Below are 15,462 nucleotides of genomic sequence, written 5' to 3' on the forward strand. Positions count from 1 at the left end.
GTCATGGGTGGAGTCCCACCAGGTCTCCGTTATCCCAATGACGTCATAATTCTTTGCACTGAGCAGGAGGACAAGCTCCTCCTGCTTGTTACCCAGGCTCCTGGCATAAGAAGAAAGGTCTCCTCTGTATTCTGGCCTAATGTTCTCTGACATTATGGCTCTAAACCAAATTACAAACTGTAATTCAGCCTCAAATTATTGGAGATTATGATCACTGACACAGGACAGAAAAATAGTTGCCCCTACTCTAGGAATAACTGCAGGAAATGTTAAGGTGCTGTATTATGTATAAGGTCAGACTAGGACAGACCAAGTGACCCCTTCTGCCCTTCAAATTATGAAAAAGCAAACTCAGGGTCAGGCAGGGGTGGGCAAAATACAGCCCGTGGGCCAAATCCAGCCCACAAAGGGTCTTTGTCCAGCCTATGGTGGGTCCCTTGGTCTCCTGCCCCAGGCACAGTCCAGCTGTGGCGCATCCTGCCACCTCCTGGGCATACAGCAGGGCCGGGGTGGCTCTGCAGCTGGACGTCCTTTCTAGGCAGCTGGGGCAGCAGCAGCTCCAGCCCTGCAATAATGTCTAGGACTCACACTGCACAGTCCCAGCCCCATGCGCCCTGCTCTTACTCCAGATTTGCCCGCCCAGGTTCAGCAGTGGCAGCATAGGACTAAATCTGTTGCTCAGCATGGGAGGAAATAGCCCCTCCCCGTTCTGCTGCTGGCAGTTCCCTGCTGCAGCCATCTGGAGCCCACACTGGGCTCCCCTGCGTCTATGCCACCATCACCACTGCAGTCCAGCACAGGCTGTAGGTGGCTGCAGAAGTAAACTGCCAGCATTGGGTGGGGAGGGGCTGTCTGAAATATGCGCACAGTGTGCGGGGTCAGGACTGCAGGCAAGGGTCCCCACTGGTACCATGGGGCTGGGGCCAGTGGCAGCAGCAGCCAGAAGGAGATTCCACTGCTTGGGCTGCCTAGAAAGGTAGTCTAGCTGCGGAGCCACCCCAGGCTCACTTCATGCCTGGGGGGGTGGCAGGATACACAATGGGTGGGCGATGCAGTGTAAGCCGGATCAGGGCTGTGCCTGGGTTCCATCTGATTCAGTCCAGCAGGGATAACTCTATAATGGGCATAGGGAACATTGGGGCTGTACACTGCTGGTGATAGAGGCGAGGTGCCGCAGGCCACGTGGGCTCCAAGCTGTTGTGGGGTAGGGGTGGGTGCTGACCAACTCAGGGGAGTGTACACAGGGGACTCCCATGCACACCCCACCATACCCACAAGCCCTCCCCTGCAAACCCCACAACCACACCTTCCCCCACACAAACATTGCACCCACCCACACCCTCCTTGCCCACAAACCCGGCATGCATCCTCCCACACAGAGACACTGCACACCTCTGGGAGGAGCCCCACTCACTGGTACATGCACCCACACACCCCCCACACACACATCCCACACCCATCCCTCCACACATGCCTCCAGGCACCCTCCCCCTTCACACACCCCACAAACCCCACACCCACACACACCCACAAACACTCCCCCCATACCTACCACCCACATCCATACATACCCCAAACGCTCCCCCACATGCATACACATACATAGCCCCCCCAAAAAACATACCCACCCATCCATCCCCCCACCCCTCCACACTCTCTTACAATATACAAGAGTAAGACCTCACTTCGAGCTATTATGCAATCATCTCTCTATATATACACAAACATACACAGATCAGAATAAAAATACTTTTAAAAATAAAATTACAATATGTTATTGTCAATGTTTGATTTTTTATATCAAATTTTGTTTTCCTGTTCCCCTTCCCAAAAGGAGTACTTCTGGGTGGGACTTCTGGTGGCAAAGGTCAGAGGTTAGGGGGCAGGACTTCCAGTCCCAAGGTAGTGACCAGGGGTAGGGCACCTGTCAAGGGGCAGGGCTACAATTGCTGCCCTTGACAGCTCACAAGACCCTTGAAAACTCAGTTAGTGGCCCTCCATCCAAAATAATTGCCTGCCCCTGGGCTAGGAACAGTCTTTACATCCATCCCAGACCAGCTGTGCATGTGTTTGTCCAGGAACAAAAAAGTGCTAGGATTGGCATGTACACACACTGCTCTTCCAATCAAGGTTTAGTGAGTGGCTAAATATACTGCTTCTTTTCTACCATTGATTTAATGATGCAATAACAGGACAGCTATTCAAATGCATTTAGCAATGTCCTGGGACAACTGTTAGCACTTCTCCTGCAAACGTTTTTAGGATTTGCTCTGTGACAACAGACATGGATGTCTGAATGATCACACTTTGTCTGGGGAGAAAATAGTTTCTTCCAGTACAAATGCAATGTCTGTTTGTAGCCCAAATCATCCAGTAATCAAATAAAAATAGTTTAAATCTCTAATCAACAACTTTTTCCAGAATTAATTTAATTTACAGTAAGTAAACTGACATATTTGAATATTTGTTGTCAGTTGTTAGTTGCCAAAATTCTCATAAACATAGGTAAAAAACCAGGATCAATTCTTACACATCTAAGTACTCTGTGAATTATTTCATATTGTATAGTACTTTGCAGATTAAGGATTTCTAAAAGCAGTTGGCAGTGCCTCAACCTGAGAATGTTGACTTCAGCAAGAACAGAATTAAATACAGCACTATAAATATTCTAGTTTATTAATAAACACAATGGGTCTGGATTTGCCTGTCATGCAAGTTTATATCAGTGTAATGGAAAGCAGAATCAGGCCATTACATGTTTTACATATTTCACCATTTATATGGTGCTTACATACACTTAGAAATAAATTAGCATGGCATGTGGAAGGGGAGATCATACATTGCTGTCTTGCCACTTGTTGCAGCTGAGATTTCCATTTTGGAGATACTCAGAATTTGTGACCACATGGTTCCAAAAATTCACTGGTTGTTTTCTATCAGTCTCTTGAATTGAGTCTCTTTGCTTGGCAGGAAAAAAAAAAAGACTTTTCTAATTAGTTCTAATTAAAACCAATCAAAAGAGAGTCTTTGGTCTGTGAGGAAATCTGACATTTTGAAGCCTTTCACTTAGATTAAAAAAAGCCATAATCTCAAACATTCCCATATGGTAAAAATTCCAAAGAAAATGTGTTCAGGGACTATTAAAACATTCAGTTTTGATAACACTGACATTTTATCTTTAGGGCTGTCCAGCTGGTGGCCCACAGGTTAACACATGGCCAACAGGCCCCAGAAGCAGCCTCTCCCACTGCCATGTGGTGGGAAAGGGCCTGGGGTTTTGTACACCACCAGTGCGGCCTCTGTGCCAGGAGTGGGGGGGGGGGGTTCATGCCAGTAGTGCAGCCCACATGCTGGTGTGGGAGAGGGACTGTGTTGCTGACACAGCTTACGTGGTGGGGAAAGGGGCCTTGTGCTGCCTTCATAGCCTGTGCAGTGCAGGCAACCTGGGACCTGGGGGAGAGGGGGGACACTTCACCAGTGGGTGGCTGCACTTGCAGCCCCTGGCCATGCCAAAATGAGACAGACCTGTTTGAAAAGGTTAAGCATGATGTGTTATATGCAGGAACTTAGCACATTTTGTTAGGAAGCAGTGCAATGGGCTTTCCTTTGAGACCTTTGAGAACCGCCAGGCAGGCAAGGTTCTTTGGGTAGATGGGATATCTTTTATTACACCAGCTGAGTCGCTGGAAAAAAGTCCTTTACAAGCTTTTGGGCACAATCACTCTTCTTCAGGCGTAGGAAGTCTCTGCTGTTCTGAGACTCCAAGGAATGAAAGAAGCTAAAAGTGTGACAGGATGTAAATAGGCAGAAATTAGGAAAGTAAAAGATTGAGCAGGGAAGCAGGGAGGGAGGGCGGGGAGGATGAGGAGGGAAAAAAGCCAAAAGTAAGTAAGGGAGACTCTACAGAAGTAGTTTTCCAAGGTTGAAAAGAGGCAGTCTGTGAAAAAGTAAATAGCTGGAAATGAGAAAGACAAAGGTTGGAAAAGGAGGGGTAGGGGAGGAAGGGGGCATGGAAAAATAAAAAGGTACAAGGTCAGGTCTGGCAAGTACCTGGTGAATCAGATGTCAGGCAGGTTGTAATGTGTCATAAATCCAATGCCTATCGTGAGAGAGGCCGGCGCTGACAAGCGGAGGCAAGGCAGAACCAGAAGGAGGAGGTGGAGCACGCCGGCGCACGCTGCAAAGGCTGCGGGCAACGCTGAGTGCCGGTAGGAACCTCTGGCAAAGGGCTAAGCCCCGGCGGGGTTTTTGAGCCCAGTCTGCGGGGCCCTGCGGGGCACAGGATTGTGTGTTTGCCAGCTGGGAGCGGATGGAGCCTGGCTGGAGCTGGGTACCGTAAAGAGCCTAATAGAAGGGCACTTTTTGACTCTGGGTACCGTAGTCCCTGTAATAGGGGCGCGGCTCAATAGTGAGCTTTGACTGTGGAAAGGGGAAGCTGACCAAGCCCCCCCCCGAAGGGACTCTTCGAGAGCCAAAAAGGGGCTCGACCCCACAATTGGCAAGTTTGTATTGGAGGATGACTGCAGACGGCTGGAGCAGCCGCTCCGATCAAGGGAACCCTCTTGGTCGTAGTGCTTGTTTTGATTTTCATTTTTCCTTTGTGGACTATCTGAGTGACGTGTGGATACGTGGCCAAACCAGACAGTCGGCCACCACCTGGTGGAATGGGTGAGGGTGTAGGGGTGGCGGAGCCCTCAGAAACTCGGGACCCACGGGACGCTGGTGAGACTCATAATTGGACTGCGTGCGTCAGACAGCTGAACAAACTCCGTTAACATCAAAGTCATGGCAGACGAAGCAAGCGCGTGTGACACACCCAATCAAAGGTGAGGATACACTCGGCTGCCGGCAGGTGGCTCCTGCGCAGTCCATGGGCACTGGTGATAAACCCAACATCTATGTTGAGTCCATGATTTTTTTTTTTTATCCAGTAGATTTATGAAGTGAAGTTTGTAGTCTCATCTGTGAAAGGTGTTTTGTAAGTTTCCTTTGAGGATTAAAACTGAGAGATTGGAGAGGGAGTGATTTTCTATGCTGAAGAAGGGTATTTGTGCCTGAACACTTGCAAAGAACTTTTCTCCAACTACTCAGTTGGTCTAATAAAAGATATCAGATTTACCCAAAGAACCTTGCCTCCCTATGTCCTTAGAGTTAGATCAACATGGCTACAACCAAAAACCCAGCAACTTGGCAACCCTAAGGGTGCTATGAAAGTACATATTATATTACTCAAATAACAGCAGACGTAGTCCCATTTTCATGCACAGACTCAGAATTTGAAAGCAGCGGAAAGTCTATGAAGCACTGATGAAGATAATGTATCTTCTGCCAATGTATTTTATAAATGTAAACCTAGAATAGAAATAACACCTGAGAAAATCTATTGTTTGCCTGATCAAATAAACCCAACTTCTAAGCAAAGCATTCTAAGATTATTTAATATTCAAAACTTGCAAATGTCAGTAAACTATTAATCCTGAAACATGGATTTTTTTACTGAAACACCTTCCTTCATCAGGATGTCTATTTTAAAGTCTAGGTTTGCAATAAATTTGCAGTTTGTGAGACTAACTGAATCTACACCTGGAAACTGAAGCCTTCTGTTTGACCATAGTTCAGGTTAAGAACTCAGATCTTCTGTAAGAATGGCTGTGCAGTCTAGTCTCTATTTTTATTCAGTCCTTGACCTCTGCTGCAAATGCCAGCAAAGGAAATTATATGTCCTATTAGTAATCTTTCAGGTCTTCTAGTCCCAAAGTCTGTCTACTGGCCAGAGCTTATTAATGCTGGGACAAAAGTTCTGCAAAAAATATATCTAAAATTGTCAACCACTCTTGTTCAAAAGTTAAGATTTTGATGAAAAAAGTATCACCTCTTCTTTTAACCTTGAAATATTTATTTATTGCTGATAATATGTATAATTAAAAGTAGTCTATGGGCTGATGAGAGGCAAAGTGCTGTTGGACCTGGTACTGGCCAAAGGGGATGACATAGTCAGTGACCTAAGAATCAATGGAAAGCTTGGTGATAGTGACCATGAGCTGATCATTGCAAAGCTGGCAAGTCAGTCAGCAATACTGAAGTCCTTGACTTCAGGAAATCTGGCTTTGACAAGCTCAGGAGGCTTGTTGAGGCCCTAAGGGACCATGACTTGACTGGAAGAGAAGTCTAAGAGGAGCGGTTCCTCCTCAAAGGAGAGATTCTGACATCACAAGGGATGGCCATCCCATCTCAGAGGAAGGGTAGCAAAAGGCCACAGCAACCCTTTTGACTCAGCAGGGAACTCAAGGGCCTCCTACACCTCAAAAGAGAGATGTATAAAGGATGAAAGGTTGGAATTACCTCCGAGGAGGATTATTCAGCATGGTCCATACCTGCAAGGAGTGGATCGGGAAAGCAAAGGCTGCAACCGAGCTCCATCTGGCTTCACATATCAAGGATAACAAAAAGTCCTTTTTCAGATATGTAGGGAGTTGAAAAAGAAGCAAGGGTAACATTGGTCCCCTGCTGAACCAAACGGGACAATTGATAACTGACACCCAGGAAAAGGCCAACCTGCTTAACGAGTACTTCATGTCGGTCTTTTGTCAGTCTAATGGGACCGCCCTGCCTAGCAAGACACAGGACGGTGAGGATGAGGGCATATTTATAAACAGCATCAGTGTTGATCTAGTAAAGGATCACCTCAAGAGGCTAGACACCTTCAAGTCAGCTTGTCCTGACAGACTACAGCCTAGGGTACTGAAGGAGCTGGCAGGTGTCGTAGCTCAATAATTAAAAATTCATGGCGCTCAGGTGAAGTACCTAAAGGCTGGAAGAAGGCCAATGTGGTACCCATCTTCAAGAAAGGGCGGATATTACAGGCCAATCAGCTTCACATCAGTCCCTGGTAAGATTCTCAAAAAAACTATCAAGGAGACCTTTCTGGACAAGCTGGCTGAGGTCAACATCCTGAGGGATAGCCAGCATGGGTTTGTCATGGGTAGGTCTTGCTTGACCAATCTCATCTCCTTCTATGACCAGGTGACCTATCACCTGGACAAGGGAGAAGAGATTGATGTCATATACCTGGACTTTAAAAAAGGCTTTGATCTGGTGTCCCATGACCATCTCATAGAAAAATTGGACAAATGTGGCCTTGACTTCACCACAGTCCAATGGCTGGGAAATCGGCTCTGAGGTCAGACCCAAAGAGTAGTGGTTAATGACAGCAAGTCATTATGGTGCTTCGTAACCAGTGGCATCCCCTAAGGCTCTGTCCTTGGACCAGTTCCTTTCAATATTTTTATCAATGATGTGGACATTTGGTGTCAGAAGCGCACTGGCTAAGTTCACCGATGACACTAAACTTTGGGGCATAGCTCCCACTCCTGAGGACAGGTTAGTGATTCAGGCTGACTTGGATAAGCTTAGTAAGTGGGTGGACACAAACCTGATGACATTCAGTACTGATAAATGCAAGGTACTCCACCTTGGGGAAAAAAAACCCACAGCATACTTATAGGCTCAGCAGTGCTACGCTTGCTAGCACCACTGCTGAAAGAGACATGGAGGTGATGACTGACCACGAGATGAACATGAGCCATCAATGCAATGTCACAGCTGGTAAAGCAAACAAAACCCTGGCTTACATCTATAGATGCTTCTCAAGTAAATCCCAGGATGTCATTCTCCCACTGTACTTGGCCTTGGTGAGGTTGCAGCTGGAGTACTGCATCCAGTTCTAGGCTCCACAATTCAAGAAGATGTCGAGAAGCTTGAGAGAGTCCAGAGGAGAGCCACGCAAGAGAATAGGCCCTATGAAGAGAGGCTGAGAGCCATGGGACTCTTCAGTCTGGAAAAGCACATGCTCAGGGGGGGACCCGGTGGCTACCTATAAGTATACAAGGGGTGTTCATCAGGATCTGGGAGAACATCTATTTAACCAGAGTGCCCCAAGGAAAAACAAGGACCAATGGTCATAAACTCCTACAAGACCATTTTAGGCTGGACATAAGAAAACATTTCTTTACTGTCCGAGCCCCGAGACCTAGAATAGACTCCCTTCAGAGGTGGTGAAGGCACCTACTCTGGACTTATTCAAGAAACTCTTGGATACTTGTCTTGCTGGGGTCCTTTGACCCTAGCTGACTTCCTGCCCCTGGGACAGGGGGCTGAACTTGATGATCTTCGAGGTCCTTTCCAGCCCTAAAATCTATGAATCTATAAAAACATTTTTTTTCTTCAGACCACAAAACTATCCTAAATTTATTCTATAGATATAAATGAATGGTATTATTTACTGATGATATTCAGCAAATATTCAATTACCATAAAAACTTCCAGACCAACAAATCAATTAAGCCTTTTACAAATTGTAACTGCAGAACATAACCATATACAGGTGATATGATTAACATAACAATAATTCATCTCTACTGCAAGAGTGCCTCAAATAACTGAGGATGTGGCATTTATGTTCCTACAACACATCTTAAATACAAAAAGAACAGTCTGAAAGTTTGCATTTAGTTAGCCCTGTTTTCCTGCTTCCAAATGGCTTACAACCTGATCCTGATCCATATATTCATTACCTTTACTTATTATTACTGATATGTATTACAACAGAGCTTAAAGGCTCCAGCGATGCTGAAAGTCCTGTTTTTTCTGACTGGATAAATTAAATTTTGGAAATGGGCAGCAATGAATAACAAATAATAAATAGTGCAGAACAGCTGATGAATACAGGGCTGGTGATGATTCCAGTATTAAACACACATAACTCAAAAAATCCTTTATCATGTTGGCAGCAGTCCCTTGAAATGGAGGATGATGTCTGTCAGGCTTGATGGGTTCAAAGGTCACTGAGAAGCCCGATTCTGGATACACACATTCTTCAGCAATGGGGGCATGTTGTTGCATGGGGGAGTGGGATTCACAGCCCTGGGTTGGTCTCCTTTTCTTTCTTCTGCCACTCCACCTCAGTATCAAGTCACTGGGCCTTGAAGTGGCATGCACTTTGGTGAACCAGGTGGCACCATGCCAAATGGTCAGCAGCTTGGTCCTCCCAACTGTTGGTGTCTGTGGCAGAACACCTTTGGGGGTGCTCACCACTTGAGGGCTCTCACAGTCTCTGAGGGGAGCCTGCTTTGGAGGAGCAGCAGGGGAAACCTCCCCCAGGTACCATTTTAAGGGGGAAGGTGTGTGGCAGGATACTGTTGGTGTCTGCCACTTTAAGACTGGAGCCAAGCAGCCAGCAGGTGCTTGATTGCAGCAGCCATTTTTAGATCTCTGGCCGCCCATATAAACAGGGCAGTTTGCTGCTGGCAAGCTAGACAGTAACATTGCCTGTCTGCAAGGCTGCATAACATCCTGGAGGTAAGGGCAGGAGCTGTAGTGGATGGTTTGGAGGATCCTGGTCCTGACCTAAAACTGCACCCTGCTGGGAGTGGGTGGCCTGGTGGGACTCTCAGTGGTGCAGGAGCCCCCAGGAAATGCCAGGTCAGTTATCACCCCAGTGAAAGGCAGGTAACCCTAGCCCTCACCTTCGTGTGGGTCCGGTAACGTCAGAGGTAGTGGGGGCCAGGCATAGCTGCAGCCACCTGAGCCCTGTGGGGTACAAGACCCTAAGTAGTGAGAGTTGGAGCCAGGCCCAGGTGCATCCACCTGAGCTCTGTGGGGTGTAGGACCCTGAGGAAAGGTAGTTGGGGCCAGGCATGGCTATGGCCACCTGAGCCCACTGTGGAGGGAAGCCCCATGGCCCCAAGTGAGGGGGGCAGAGATGAGTAGCCCAACTGAGGGGGCAGTGTGGAGCCCAAGGATGGGGGTGGAAATGAGGACCCCAGTGAGGGGACATCCCCAGTGAGGGGGCAGAGATGTGGAGCCCTAGTGAAGGGGGGCAGTGTGAGATGTAGAGCCCCACTGAGGGGGTAGCCCCAGTGAGGGGGTGGAGATGAGGACCCCCAGTGAAGGGGGGGGTGGAAACCAGAGGTCTGAGAGCCCAGCATGTTTATATAGAGAGAGTTGCCCCTGGAAGGGGCCAGAGCAAGCTTAGACCCAGTTGAATAATTAGCTGGCCACTACCCTGGTGTGGGTTGTGCAAGAAGCCCAAAAGATGGTACATCTGCTACCCAAGGTATAAACTAGCTAAGCCTTTGGCCTAAGGAGCCTGCTCCAAGAGGGAGCAAGATAACATAAGTTGTCAATGTGTGACAGAGACCCTAGGAGAGGGGGTGGAGTGGGAGAGGCCCTTGTGAGAGGAAGGTGCTATTAATGTGAGTGTCTGAGGCCTGACAATGAGGCCTAAGCTTGGTCAGGTTGTAGGCCAGAAGCACTATGTCATCTGGATGCCATCTGCGAGGCTTGAGCTGCAGTGTAGGGGAGGAATGGAGCCACAGATAGCTCCCCCTGGCATCGGGGCAAGAAATGGGCAACCTCCCACCTAATTAATATAATTAATTAATTAACAACAAGGCATGGCAGATGAGTCAGGTGGGTGGTGTGCCCAGAGGCAAGTGAGGAAACTAGAACTGTGGCTAGTTGGGGAGCCCCACTTTGCCACAGTGTCGATGCCTCCATGCTTGAGGGTGATGTTGAGTGTGTCTTTGTACCATTTCCTTTGGCTGCCCTTTGAGCTTTGACCACTGGAGAGCTGGGAGAAGAGGATCTGGTGAGGAAGGCAATTCTTGGACATCTGGATGCAGTGGCCCATCCATCGAAGTTGATTTCTCAAAAATAAGGCTTCAATGCTGGTGGACGCAGCTTTATGGAGAATGCTCATGCTGGTCCAGTGGTCCTCCCATTCAATCCCCAGGATTTGACGCAAGTACCACTGGTGAAAGCTCTCAAGGGTCTTAATGTGGCATCAGTAGGCAGTAAAAAGGCTTTGATTTACAACTAAGGCAATTTCATTAAAACATGCAATAATTATCCCTTAGAACTTAATTTTCTGTAGCTATTTTCAGGGCAGCTTCTTTCCCCAACATCAATTACTAATGTAAACTGTACATACACTACCAAATATTGTGACTTCCAAATCAACAAATGCTAACATTCTACATGACTATTTGGCCAAGGCTATTGGCCAAAGTTGTGGTGATATGTAAAGTGTGATTTAGCCTTCTTTCCACTGTTACATCTTTTAGGCAGATGTATACTCACTTTCCAAAGTATATGCGAATGAAAAGAGAGGAATTTTGGGGTGATATCTTTTATTGGATACAGTAGATCCTGTAAAATATATCACCCACAAAATATCCTTGTTCCTTGCATTCTTCCTGGACTGTCATGGCTGCAACATCACCCCAGCACTACCAGAAAATATGAATGAAGAGAAGTTACTGTAATGTAAATATGTGAGAGGTAAGAAAAGCTAAAGGAGTATGTAAGGAAAAATAATAGTGGCTTCTTTCCATGCCCTACTTTAACCTAACATCCTCATATGCCATCCTATTAATGACTTTTTTAAAAAAAATTTACACTCCTTGGCATATGAATTAGAGTAACTTAGACTTCCATAGTCATGTACATGGGACTTTCTATGCATGTAAAATGGCTTACGATTATAGCTCTGTTGGCAAATACCCACATTAAGGAGAAGCAAAATAAAGCTAAATATGAATTCTTTGGTCAGCATATTTTAACCTGGTACTTCAAACAGGATGAGCTGTTTTTGCTGGAGTAACTATACCTCTACAAGGTTTTCTGCTGGCATACCTAGGTCACAGTGATGTAATTATTTAATAACTTTCACTGGCCTTAACAAGGGTTACATGTGGGATAAGTCTTTGTAGCATATAACCATGAGTGACATGTGAGGGACTAAGGTCTTCTTGACTCCTTGTTAAGTGGCTAAGAGTCAATCATCCTGATTTGCTATTAAGGCATGTAGGCACATGCTTAATACGTTCTACTGAATAAGAGTTGGCATGAGTCTTGAGAAGGGGTGTCTAACTTCCTCATGTGCCCTTTCCCCCCAGTACATAAGCAGTGCCAGCAATGTGTGACTTCTTTGCCACACAGTGAAGACTGTATGAGCAACATGCAAAATAACCCCCTAGCTATTCCCTGCTGTATGGCTGTGAGAGTCGCAGCCTGCAGGCCACATGCTGTCCCTGCATGGACCTCCAGCAGCCCACAGGCCAACTTGGACAGCTCTGGTCTAAAGGAAAGTAAAGTCGCCTCTACACCATTTTTGTAATATTTTTTTCTTAAATTAGTCACAATATGTCGTGGATGCAATTATGCTTGTGTAAATGTCTTAATATGGACAAATCTTATTCCTGTAAATGTATGGGAATAAAAATGGGCAGTGTTCTGGCTGGTGATGGTGATGGTGATGAAGCGAGTGTCATCACACTACATGTTGGAAGCATGAGGGCCAGAAAGCCAGCAACACATAGAATGGTCAATATCAATAATACCTTGGGTGCCCAAGGAGAGCCATAAGGGCATTCATAGATGATGTGGTTGGCTGTCTGAGCTTGAACACCACAGCTGCAGCATTGTTGGAGAGGCCCCAAGAGTGCATGTTTGCCTTTAAACCATCCAATGCCCATTCTGAGATAGTTAAGAGCATACCAAGCCCTCCAGGGCAGCTGCTATCCTGAGAGACAGAAGCTGGTATTGGGGATGAAGTTCTCTAGCTGCAGTTCTTATGCAGTGTTCTGGCTGTCTGCCCAGGACATACTGCAGGCTGAATTTTTTTGATGAAATCACAGAGATGCCAGGGTACCTACTGCACATCTAGAGTAAAATCTCCCCTCTGCTAAGGGACAGTGCAAGAGCCAGACAGAGGGAGTAATGAAGAAGGGAAGGAAGTTTGTCTCAAAAATCTAAAGCATGCAAAGCCAGAAATGGTTACCTTATTTGAGGGCTAGTCTACATGGTGATTTAGTCCACATTGGGTACAACTACACAAGACTTACTGCACAGCTGCCTAATTAGCTCTGCAATAAATGTCTCAGCATCTATACATGCAGCCCTATTAGGCCACAGTAAACGAATAACTCTGCTACAAGTTAGTACTTGTAAATACAAGTACTATCCTACAGCAGAGTTTTTTACTGTGCAGCAATGTACATATAGATGCCAATGGGGCTGGCTGAAGCATGAGGTTGCTTCCATGTAGGGGGTGCCTGCTGGCTAGCCCTGCACAGGACCGCCTTCATGCCCTAGTCAGCCCTTCTGCAGCATGTTGTGCTAACCCTCTGGGCCCCCTGCCAGCCAGGGCTGCTCTGACCCAGCTCAACATGCTATGATCCTGGGTGCATGTTCAAACATGGCACCCAGGAACAATAAACTCCAGTATGATATGCACTGGAGTTTATTGCTGTGAATTAGTTGTGCATGTAGATATGTCCACTAAGCTTAGTTCATGCACCTAGAGATAAAGTGCATTCACATGATTCAGTGATCAGTACGTATTAACTGATGAAATAATGCATATTCCCGATGGCTGCTGAAAATATATAAGTGAGTATGAACCACTGTTGTTTCTGTGAGTGCATTGTCACTGTGCAACCGCAACTGGATCACATTTTCTTATAGCAATGCAATATGCACTGTTGGACATGGAGCCATTCAGAGAGCCCAGGTGTGCCTCCAAATCTAATGCTTAGTATTTTGTTCTTTTATGAATTGAATTAGTACCTATAATCATATATAATTTAAAGGGGATTACAGTCAGATAGAGAGGCAAAATTGTACATTACTGTTTATTTACCAAATTTACTTGAATCTAATATGAGGTTGTTCTCCCCTGGCCCTGCCATTTACCATGTGAGAAGAAGCCCCTTGTCTCAGAATTGAGTATGAGGCAGTAGGGGGCCAGGTGGCTGCTGAGACTCCAGTCCTGATCCCTGGTTGAGGCCAGAGCCAGAGCTGCTGCCTGCCTCCACCACCTCTGTTCCCCACTGCACAACCTCTTCCCCCATCTCTCCCCCATGCAGCCTCTGCCTCCCACCTGCCTCCCCCAACACTGCTGCTGTTGATACCGGGCTGGGCTGTGGCTAGATCAGGGCCAGAGCAGAATGAGGGTAAGGGGCTGGGGGATATGCAGTAGGGGGTCACAGGCTGCAGAGGGGAGATGAGGAGTAGGGGCCCAAACCTGCAGGCAGGCGAGGCACAGGGGGAGGCAAAGGATAGGCGGCAGGGGAAAAGTTGTTGGAGGCAAGGGGCAGGGGTCAAGCTACTTGATCCTCCCACAGCTTGCCTCCTTACTGCCTCCCCTACTGCCTCCTCTTCTATTTGCTGCCCTCTACCTGCCCCACCACTACCTCCCTTACCATCTGACCCTATCCCTTGCCCTGCCACTACCTCCTTCACAGCCTGCACCCCCGCTCCCTCTCCCCTACCACCTTCCCCACTGCCCCCTACTTCCTGTCCTTCCACTGCCTATCCCCTACCCCCACCACTGGTTCCCCTGCTGTGGCAGTGGGGTAGATAAATTTAAGATGACTCTCCAATAATTAATTTCTGGACATAGAAATTACAATAAAATTATAAATGTTCAATATATAGTACCTAATTATTGGGAGGTCCTCTTAAATTCAGGATCATCTTGAATTCAGGTAAATGTGATAATTAATTTGGGGCCGATATTGTAATTTCCACACAGGGAAAACTTTCACTCTTTCTTTTCTTATTTATAGATAACAGCTTAGATGCATAATATTCCACAAATATATCATATTATTAGCCATCCTCAGCTGGTATGGACTTCCATTGTGATTTTTCTGATGTCATGTCATTCAGTATGCACTTGCGTCTGATGAAGGGAATAGTTATAACCAAAAGCAGCAGCACCTGCAACACTGCACAAGACATAATTAGTCATTAGAATTATTATTTAATATCTGCTGTCAGAATAAAGATTGGTATCAAATTCTGTGCCATCATTGTCAGAAGCAAAACAAGAAAAGATTTCCTGTCATATAGAACTCTATGAAAGAAGAGGAGTAAACAGATAATACCATTCCTTATGTTTTCCAGAAGGAAAATACAAGAGTTTCCAGGGGAAAGAAACCACCTACATTAATGCTACAGGCCTGCAGGCTTGCAGACTTCTCTACTATTCATAGCTCCAGTACAGCTGTAAATAAACCACACACAGAAATTTTATCATCTGTAACAGACAAATGGTGAACATGACCATGTTCTGTGTGGTTCACCTTCATCTGCTGTCAGTGACAAATGGGGCATGAATGGGCAAAAAGATCATAGGGAAATGCTAATGATTCTTAAAATGAATAATCCTCATACTGAAGCTTCCACTATGTGCTCTATGCTATTACTCAAGTAAAAACAAATCTCAGTCCTATTGAAGTCAAGGCCAAAACACACACCTCAATTAGTGATGGTTTTGGTTCTATTTTTTTACATTACACACAGCAGTTTCAAATTTTTCATCACTGATGGCTTGATAGGGAGTGTTGCCATGGGCCAAAGCTCTTTCTACTAATAAGCCTATAACAGGCAGCAAAT

The 15,462-nt window shown here is 46.3% G+C and overlaps 1 long non-coding RNA gene across 1 annotated transcript in view; it reads right to left on the minus strand.

Moving 5' to 3' along the window:
* LOC109312194 overlaps positions 1-15,262 on the minus strand; it is a 17,018-nt gene extending 1,756 nt beyond the window's left edge. The window contains exons 1-2 of the long non-coding RNA XR_002101728.1: positions 15,253-15,262; positions 11,885-11,887 (exon numbers count right to left, since the gene is read on the minus strand). This is a non-coding gene — a long non-coding RNA (uncharacterized LOC109312194). The remainder of the gene's footprint in view (positions 1-11,884; positions 11,888-15,252) is intronic.
* Between the last annotated feature and the right edge of the window lie 200 nt (positions 15,263-15,462).

Source organism: Crocodylus porosus, unplaced genomic scaffold (assembly GCF_001723895.1).
Source record: "Crocodylus porosus isolate Cpor-Errol unplaced genomic scaffold, CroPor_comp1, whole genome shotgun sequence".
NCBI lineage: Eukaryota > Metazoa > Chordata > Crocodylia > Crocodylidae > Crocodylus > Crocodylus porosus.